Source organism: Passer domesticus, chromosome 9, assembly GCF_036417665.1.
Source record: "Passer domesticus isolate bPasDom1 chromosome 9, bPasDom1.hap1, whole genome shotgun sequence".
NCBI classification, from domain to species: domain Eukaryota; kingdom Metazoa; phylum Chordata; class Aves; order Passeriformes; family Passeridae; genus Passer; species Passer domesticus.
Window position 1 is genome coordinate 27,603,963 of NC_087482.1, and position 7,541 is coordinate 27,611,503.

A 7,541-nucleotide genomic window follows, 5' to 3' on the forward strand; every position below is an offset into this window, starting at 1 on the left:
AGAGCAAAAGTGCATTTGTTTTTAATTAAATGGCTTAATTGAAGCTCTGTCAGTTGGTGGCTGGGAAGTGCAGCAACTAAAATCTAAAGCAGGCTTTAGGATCTCATTGAGCGATGAGAAAATTAAATGTACAGTGTCAAGAAGTGCAAAGCAATGGACAGTGCATGGTGCATTGCTCAGCTGGCACAGAGCAGGGCACAGAGGCACCTGGCACCAGGTGCCAGCTGGAAAAAGAATGGCCAAAAACCAGGCAGGAGCACAGCCAGGGCAGCACTCCCAGCTTGGAGCTCAGGCCCTTCCCCCTGGCCGTGCTGCTCAGCAGCCCCAGCAGTGCCCACCGTGCCTTGGAGGGACCCCAGAGCAGAGGCCAGGCAAGGTTAAGAGAATAAAGTGGGGATTTATTAAAGCCTTCAGCAGGCACAGCTTGGGCAGCCACAGCCTCCAGAGGCTGCAGCCAAGGTGGGCGATGGGCACGAGTTTTTCACATGATTATCAGTTTGGGACATTCACATATCAGGGGTTAATGCTCCAATTCCAGCTGCAGGTAATGAAGTCATTTGCCCCCAGTTTGCTCTCCCAATTCACTTGAGTTTATACTTTTTGGGGCCTGAGGCAGTGAGGTGTCCTTGAGTTCCAAACCCAGAGAGGAATTGTTGTGTCTGAATAAAGTGGAAGAATGATGGCTGACAGGCTGTGGAGTTTAGAGTTATAGTTTTAGAGTTATACACCAGAGCAGCACAGGATCTGAAAAATAGAAAAACTGTGACACATGAGTGATGGGAAGGTTGACTCTCACAATTAAAAGGCAAATATCCTGTATATATGTTAAGATAAGCTTTATAGATCTATAGTTATGTTTTACCCCGCCTTGTGTTGTTATTATGGGGTGGCCTGGGTTTGGGACATTTGGGAAGCTTGTTACTATGGCAACAGCTGACCCCCAATCAAGTTTTTAGGCAGTAAAACTCCACCACTGGGCAGGGAAGGAGGAGTCGATGGACAGAACTTTGGGAGAGCTAAAGGGTTAAAAGGTGAAACCCCCATAGTGTGGGTGAGCACATGGTGGGGAAAATCCTCTGCTCCTGGTGCTGTAATATTTTCTCTATTCAGTCTCCTGTTGTGTTTTTGATGAGGTTTTCATAAACCTTTTTTATTTTTGAAAGTGAGTGGCATTTCTCCCAAAGCTCAATCCTAAGGCATCACGCAGGGGGATGGAGCTGTGTCCTGGCCAGCTGCTCACAGCCATGGCTGGCTCATCCAGGAAGAGGGACATGCTTTGCATGGCAACTTGGTCCAGGTGCTTCCAGAGATCCTTCCAAGTCTCTGCAAAAATTCTATTCCTTCTGGCTTTTGCTTGCTGGCCACTACAGGCAATTATCTTGCTGATATTATTTGGCTCACAGGAATGTTGTCATAGTCCCTTTCAGTTGTGAAAAAGGCCTCAAATTGAGTTTGGTGTGACATCCCCTGTGCCTTTCCCTGGTGAAATGCCTCAAACTGAGTTGGGTGTGACATCCCCTGTGCCTTTCCCTGGTGAAATGCCCATTTGCACCAGGCAGGGTTTCCTGCTGGAGCTGCTCGTGGCTCTGGCACTTTGCTTAGCACTGCTCCTGGCTTCTGCACATTCTGCTGGATCTGGACAAGATAAAGCTCCTGCAAACAGAAGCAGCACCCAGAGGACAGAGCCTGGGCATTTAGTCTCATTAATTACAATTACCAGGCAGCAAAAGTGTTGTAACAGGAACACTCAGGGGTCCTCTCCACTCTCTGGTTCTGTGAGGGAATGACAAACTGGACTGATATTCAAAGAAACTTCTTTTGAAAATGTTACGTGGGGGGGTTTCACATAAAAACTTGGCACAATACTGGAACATTAATTTTGTTTTGTATAGAATGACTAGCCACATGCCAAATTAGCCCTTGAGAGAAAGATCCTGATTTTTGCTCATCCAAAACACCACCATTACTAGAGAACATAAGAAATCTTTCATTGTTTACCCTCTCCCAGGATAAGAAACAAACTGTGATATTTTTATGTCAAGATTTTCTCATTAAAAGAGTCCTATCTCCAACAGTTATGAAATAGATTCTGTTCTCTCAGGTCCTGTGAAGGGAAAGTGGGAGAAGGCTCCAACTCACAAACCAGCATTAATTTCATCATTCCTCCTTCTGGAAAACAGGCAGAAAAGTGGGTTGTTTCTCCTTTAATTAGAATGTAAAGGGCAGAATTGAGAAACTGTGGCACATTTATCACTCCATATGCCAGTGTAAAAGAATGCCAAAGAGACTCGAGCATTTTAAAAGCTCAATGTGTCATATAGGTGTTTAGGCTGAGCTAAACAAATATTTTCATCCCATTTTAAATCAAAGCCCCTATGATCATAAAAAGGTGCTTTTCTCCATCTCTTTTCACCATCACTTACTCCTACTACTATGCTTTAAAGTAATTTTAGCCTGATTTTTTCTACCCATAAAAAGTCAGTTGTGTCTTAACAATATTCCGTTCATGTTTTCTCTTTTTTTTTTGGTAATTAATGGCCTGCATGACTCAACATTTTCACTGTTTTTATCAGTCCAGGCAGACTTTTTTTTTTCTTTTTTTGTGTTTTCAATATTTTCAAGCACCTGGTCTATTACAGCAGGGTTAAAATCCTCTTGAAAGCCACTTGTACAATTTCAGAGGTGGCTATTTAGACAGAGGTGATACAACTTTTTTTAGCATAGGAAGGGGCAGTTTAATAGTCTCTGTTTACTGAACAGCTCTGACTCATCTTGTCCAAGCTGTCAGTGCTCTCAGCGAGGTGGAGGGAGGGAGAAGAAAAACAAAAATAAAACAGAGTGTGCAAGAGAGCAAGAGAAAATGAATGTGATCGTGTCATTAGAGACTGCATTCAAAATGATACACAGCAGGGAGCTGAATTAAGATGGTAAATCCCCTGTGCTAAGTGTTATATTTGTCTTGTTCAGAGAGAAAACCCATGTGCTGACATTCCAACCGTGCTTTCTGAGGGAAGCATGCAAAGGAAAACAGCATCACTTCCACAGGAAGCAAATGCATCCTCCTGCATCTCCTCCAGGCCTGTCTCCAAGCAGCACACTCATGTTTCAAAATATGGCACCAGAAATCCCAGCTACCTGTACCACACTCACTTTTGTTTTGCTTGAAATGCCAATAGAATCTATTTACACCTAGCAGATGAAAATGTGTGTGTTCCATTCTCTTTTCCCAAATACTCTTAAATGCAAATCCATTATTTCCTTTCCTCTGCACCCACATCCCTCACAGAAGTCAGTACCTCTACACAGGAACCGCCACAAACAACTTCTGGCTAATGAATTAATATTAGCAACTCAATTAAATATTAGCAACTCAATTAAATAGAGCTGTAATCATTAACTGCTGAGACAGGGATTGCTGGAAAAGGCCAAGAGGGGTTTGTGTTGCTCTCTTTCAGAAGTGTGGCTGCTCCCCTGCAAAACTCCTCAGGGATTTGTCTCCTGAGGTTTAACGGGCACGAGGAATTTTGTAAAACTCCTGCGAATCCCCGGCCCTGCACACTGTGTTGGCTCAGGCTTCAAGAGGAATTTTTCACTGTCAATCACATGGCCTGTCAGAGGGAAGTGAGGAAATCATTTCTATCCCATCTCATCCAGTTCCTTGCTAAAGGCTCCCATTTAGCTTTCCTTCCAGTGCTGGGGATGAGGGATGGATGGATGGATGGATGGATGGATGGATGGATGGATGGATGGATGGATGGATGGATGGATGGATGGACTATTTGGATCACAGAACAGATGAGTGCTGAACATACACTAGGAAGAAAAACTTGTACATTTCATTTCAGAGCAATCATTAACCTATGGAGCCAGGTGAGCAACCCAGGTTCCAAGTAAAAATCTTCCCAATTTCCAAAACACTAACTCGTTAAATAGGATTTTCAATTTGAAAATCACATCTAATGTTTTTACAGCAGGATGCTAATTTTGAGCCACAAACAAATTCTGGCTAAGGAATTAATATTAGCATCTCAATTAAATAATGCTCTAATCATTAGCTGCTGTGATCGGAATTTCTGGGAAAGGCCATTCAGAGACTGTATTTACTGTATTTACCTAGTACTCTTCAAAAACCCTCGACAGGAATACTTTTCACTCTTGTAGTTCAACACAGAACAGTTATTCCTGTGCTAGTCCTACTCCTGGGACTGCTGAAGTAGCAGAGCCTGTATTTCTGACCCCAGTTTAACCTTCTGCCTTGATCTCATTGTATTATGGCTAAATGGTGATCTCTGCTGGCACCCAAGCTGGTGCAAGCTCTGAATTTGCAGATTTTACAGTGCCAAGACCAAAGGATTCTATGAAAATTAATTCTCCAAAAGTGGGTCTTGTCTTCTGCCAGTGCAGGGGGAGCAGCCCAGGGAGGGGAATGACTCTGGGGCTTTCTGTGGGAAATACCACGTCAGCCAGCCCAAGCAACAGATTTTATTTATAGCCTCTATTACATTTTGGCCAGGCAGCAATGTCCTTCAGGACTGGAAAGAGACATCCACTGCCTCCAGGGGACAATCAGCCTGTTCTGAAGAGAGCCCCTCTCTAAATGCAGATTTGTTTTCATCGTTCTGGTTGGGGGAAAAGAAGTCATTTTGTGGGTTACGGTGTTGGCAGAACTGCCAAGCAATTCAAACTGCCAAGCAATTCATTCTCAAGTGGTTTTCTTTGTTCACCACCTAAGGTGCCTGTAATTTTGTTAAAAGGAGCATATTAGCTCTGACTCCCCATCGTGTAGAACCTTCCCTGTGCCTGCCCAAGGGCCCAGCAGTGTATATGCAAAAATATTCTTATATATCACTTCTAGAAAGATAGAAGCACCAGGAATAACTGACAAAAGTAATAACTGAGTCAAAAAAACCCAGGTTCCAGCTTGTTTGGAACAATTGTTTAACACTTCTCTCAGCTTTCATGCTGCTGTTCACTCTCCCACTGCCTGAGGTGACAGACAGCCCCAGAGAGCATCCCAAACCCTGCAAGGATGTAGGAATTTCAGGGAAGAGACTGAGGGAATGCTGCCTTAGCCCTACACCCTCCTCTTCCAGAACCATCCTTACCTTCAGTGTGCTGACTAAGTTCCATTTCCTCTCCAAGGATCTGCAAATGTTCCCCAAAACATTCCAATTAGAGCTAAGCAATAAATAAGTACCTCAGTGATCAATGGATGTAGGAAGATCATTTAATCTGCCTGACGTGGCTGTTACATCACCTCAGTGAGTGGAAACCTAATGAAATTGCCAAACTGATTTGCTACAAATCCTGCTTTATGAATTGCACTGACTCCTTTATTCCTTCCCTTTATGCACAGATCCTCTCCTCCTTGGAGTGATTTAGTTGTAGGAACAGAAAATAAGCATTGTACCACTGCTGGGAAACCCCTGATGTTCAGCTATCAAATCCCAAACAGAAGGTTTCCAGATGTTTTTATAAGTACATATTATAAATTATTCCCACATGTAATGTCAGAATAAAGTAGTAGCCTCTGAAAGAGTCCTGCAAAGGAGACTAATTCTGAAATTAAAGATCCAATATCTTGTTAGGCCCACTTAGATCTTCATGGAGCACCATGAAGTTCTGTATTTCCCTCCTCCTTTTGATGAGTCACTGCTTGTGACACGGAGACACTGTGCAGACCTGGTGTCTTTATGAAGATTAAGTAGTCTTATGAAATGCAATTAGAATAAATATGTACCTGTCAGTTTGTAATTGCATTCAGAGCAAGCCTCACGTTAACAGCAGGATGAGGAGCCAGCAGCAGAGGAACACAGTCTGCATGGATCCAGCCTGTTTCCCAGAGCAGCAGGCAGAGATTCACAGCCAGCCTTCCTTTCTGACTGCAGCCGTAATCAGTTTATGCCCCAGAGCACAAAATGGGAGCCATTAGGGCTGCCTTTCAAAATACAGAGTTATCTGCTTCATGTGGCTGCTGAATCAGAGGCACCTCAGAGGCTCCATGGGAGGGGTTTCTGGATAATCCACTAAGGGAGAGGAGTTTGAACAGAAAGAGTTCTGGGAGCAGCCAAAGGAACTCCTGTTGGTTGTCATCAGTTATTGCATTTGCAGGGTGCCCCCGTGGCAGGAAGGAATGATGAATCTGACTCCATGTTCTCAGAATTATTACTTTATAATACTATACTATATTAAAGAACACCACACTAAACTATACTAAAGAATACAGAAAGGATACTGACAGAAGGCTAAAAAGATAATAATGAAAACTCTGACTGTTTCCAGAGTCCTGACACAGCTTCGCCCTGATTGGCCAAAGAGTGAAAACAACTCACAGCAGAATGCAATGAAACAATCACCTGTGGGTAAACACATTCCAAAGCAGCAAAACACAGGAGAAGCAAATGACATAAGAATAGTTTTCCTTTTTTTCCTGAGGCTTCTCAGCTTCCCAGGAGAAAAATCCTGGTGAAGGAATTTTTTTGAGAATGTGAATGCCAAAATCAGTGAGGGAAGGAACATGTGTGAGGAGCAGAGTTGAGGTTTGGGTACCACCCTACAGAATGCACTGCCCAGGCAATGCCATCCACACCTCCACCCCAAGATTTCTGATATTAAAAATCCAAACTAAGATTTATTTTTGCTATTTGCTTTTGTACCTCAATCAACCAGCTCTTAGCTTTCCTCTCACCTAATTTCCCTCAGAAGGCATAGCTAAAAAGCATAACTATTTAGAGACATAAATGAGGTACCACTACTTTTACTGCCACTTCTACTTTCTGATGTGATGATGGATGTCACTTGGGAAAAAACAAACCAGGAAAGTGCTGCAGGATTGCAAATGCTGCCAAGCTCGCCCCTAGCACAGATTTGACATCCAAGCAAAAGACAATACTTCAGTTCTCTGAATCAATCCCAAGAAGCAATCAAAACCCAGGTTTGTCTGATATTTTTAACCATACAGAGATAATGACTGCTAATTACTATGCCCAGCACTCTGTGTGTTTATTTACAGAACTTCCTCAGGAGCTCTGCACTTCACCTTGATTAAACAGTGAAATAACAGTTTCGGTTCTTTCACAGAGAGAGAAAAATATTCAGTGTCTCCACATGGGTATATTTGCTGTTACTGCAGATAATATGTACAGAGTGCCTGTGAAAAGAGGAATCTGTGCTGGGGAGGGCAAAAGGGGAGCAGGGGCAGGCAAACAGCTCCCTCAGGAACAGCAGAACCCTGAGCAGCCTGACGGAGGAGGAAATTCAGGGCTCCCACTGCTGCAGGTCAGTGGCCCAGCAGATGCTGCATACAAGGCCTGAAAGAAGAAGAGCACAGTCAGTCACTCAGAGATGCAGAGAGGAAACACCTCACCCTGTCTAATTTGTGTAGACCATCACACCCACTGCTCAGGGAAAGTTTTAATTAGACCTGGTGGGGAGATTGCCAAAAGAAACTCATTAGTCTGTTGTCTGTGACAATTGGCTGCAGTGTGGAGAACATCACTTTAATTCCTTGTTCTGTCCTTCTCCCCTGCTCCCAGGTAATT

The 7,541-nt window shown here is 43.5% G+C and overlaps 1 long non-coding RNA gene across 1 annotated transcript; it reads right to left on the bottom strand.

Annotated features, from left to right (window-relative positions):
• Positions 1–364: 364 nt before the first annotated feature.
• Positions 365–6,054, bottom strand: LOC135307311 (uncharacterized). Its single transcript, XR_010368014.1, has 3 exons — positions 5,741–6,054; positions 5,106–5,145; positions 365–744 (listed from the first exon to the last, which is right to left on the bottom strand). It is a non-coding gene; the product is annotated as an uncharacterized LOC135307311 (long non-coding RNA).
• Between the last annotated feature and the right edge of the window lie 1,487 nt (positions 6,055–7,541).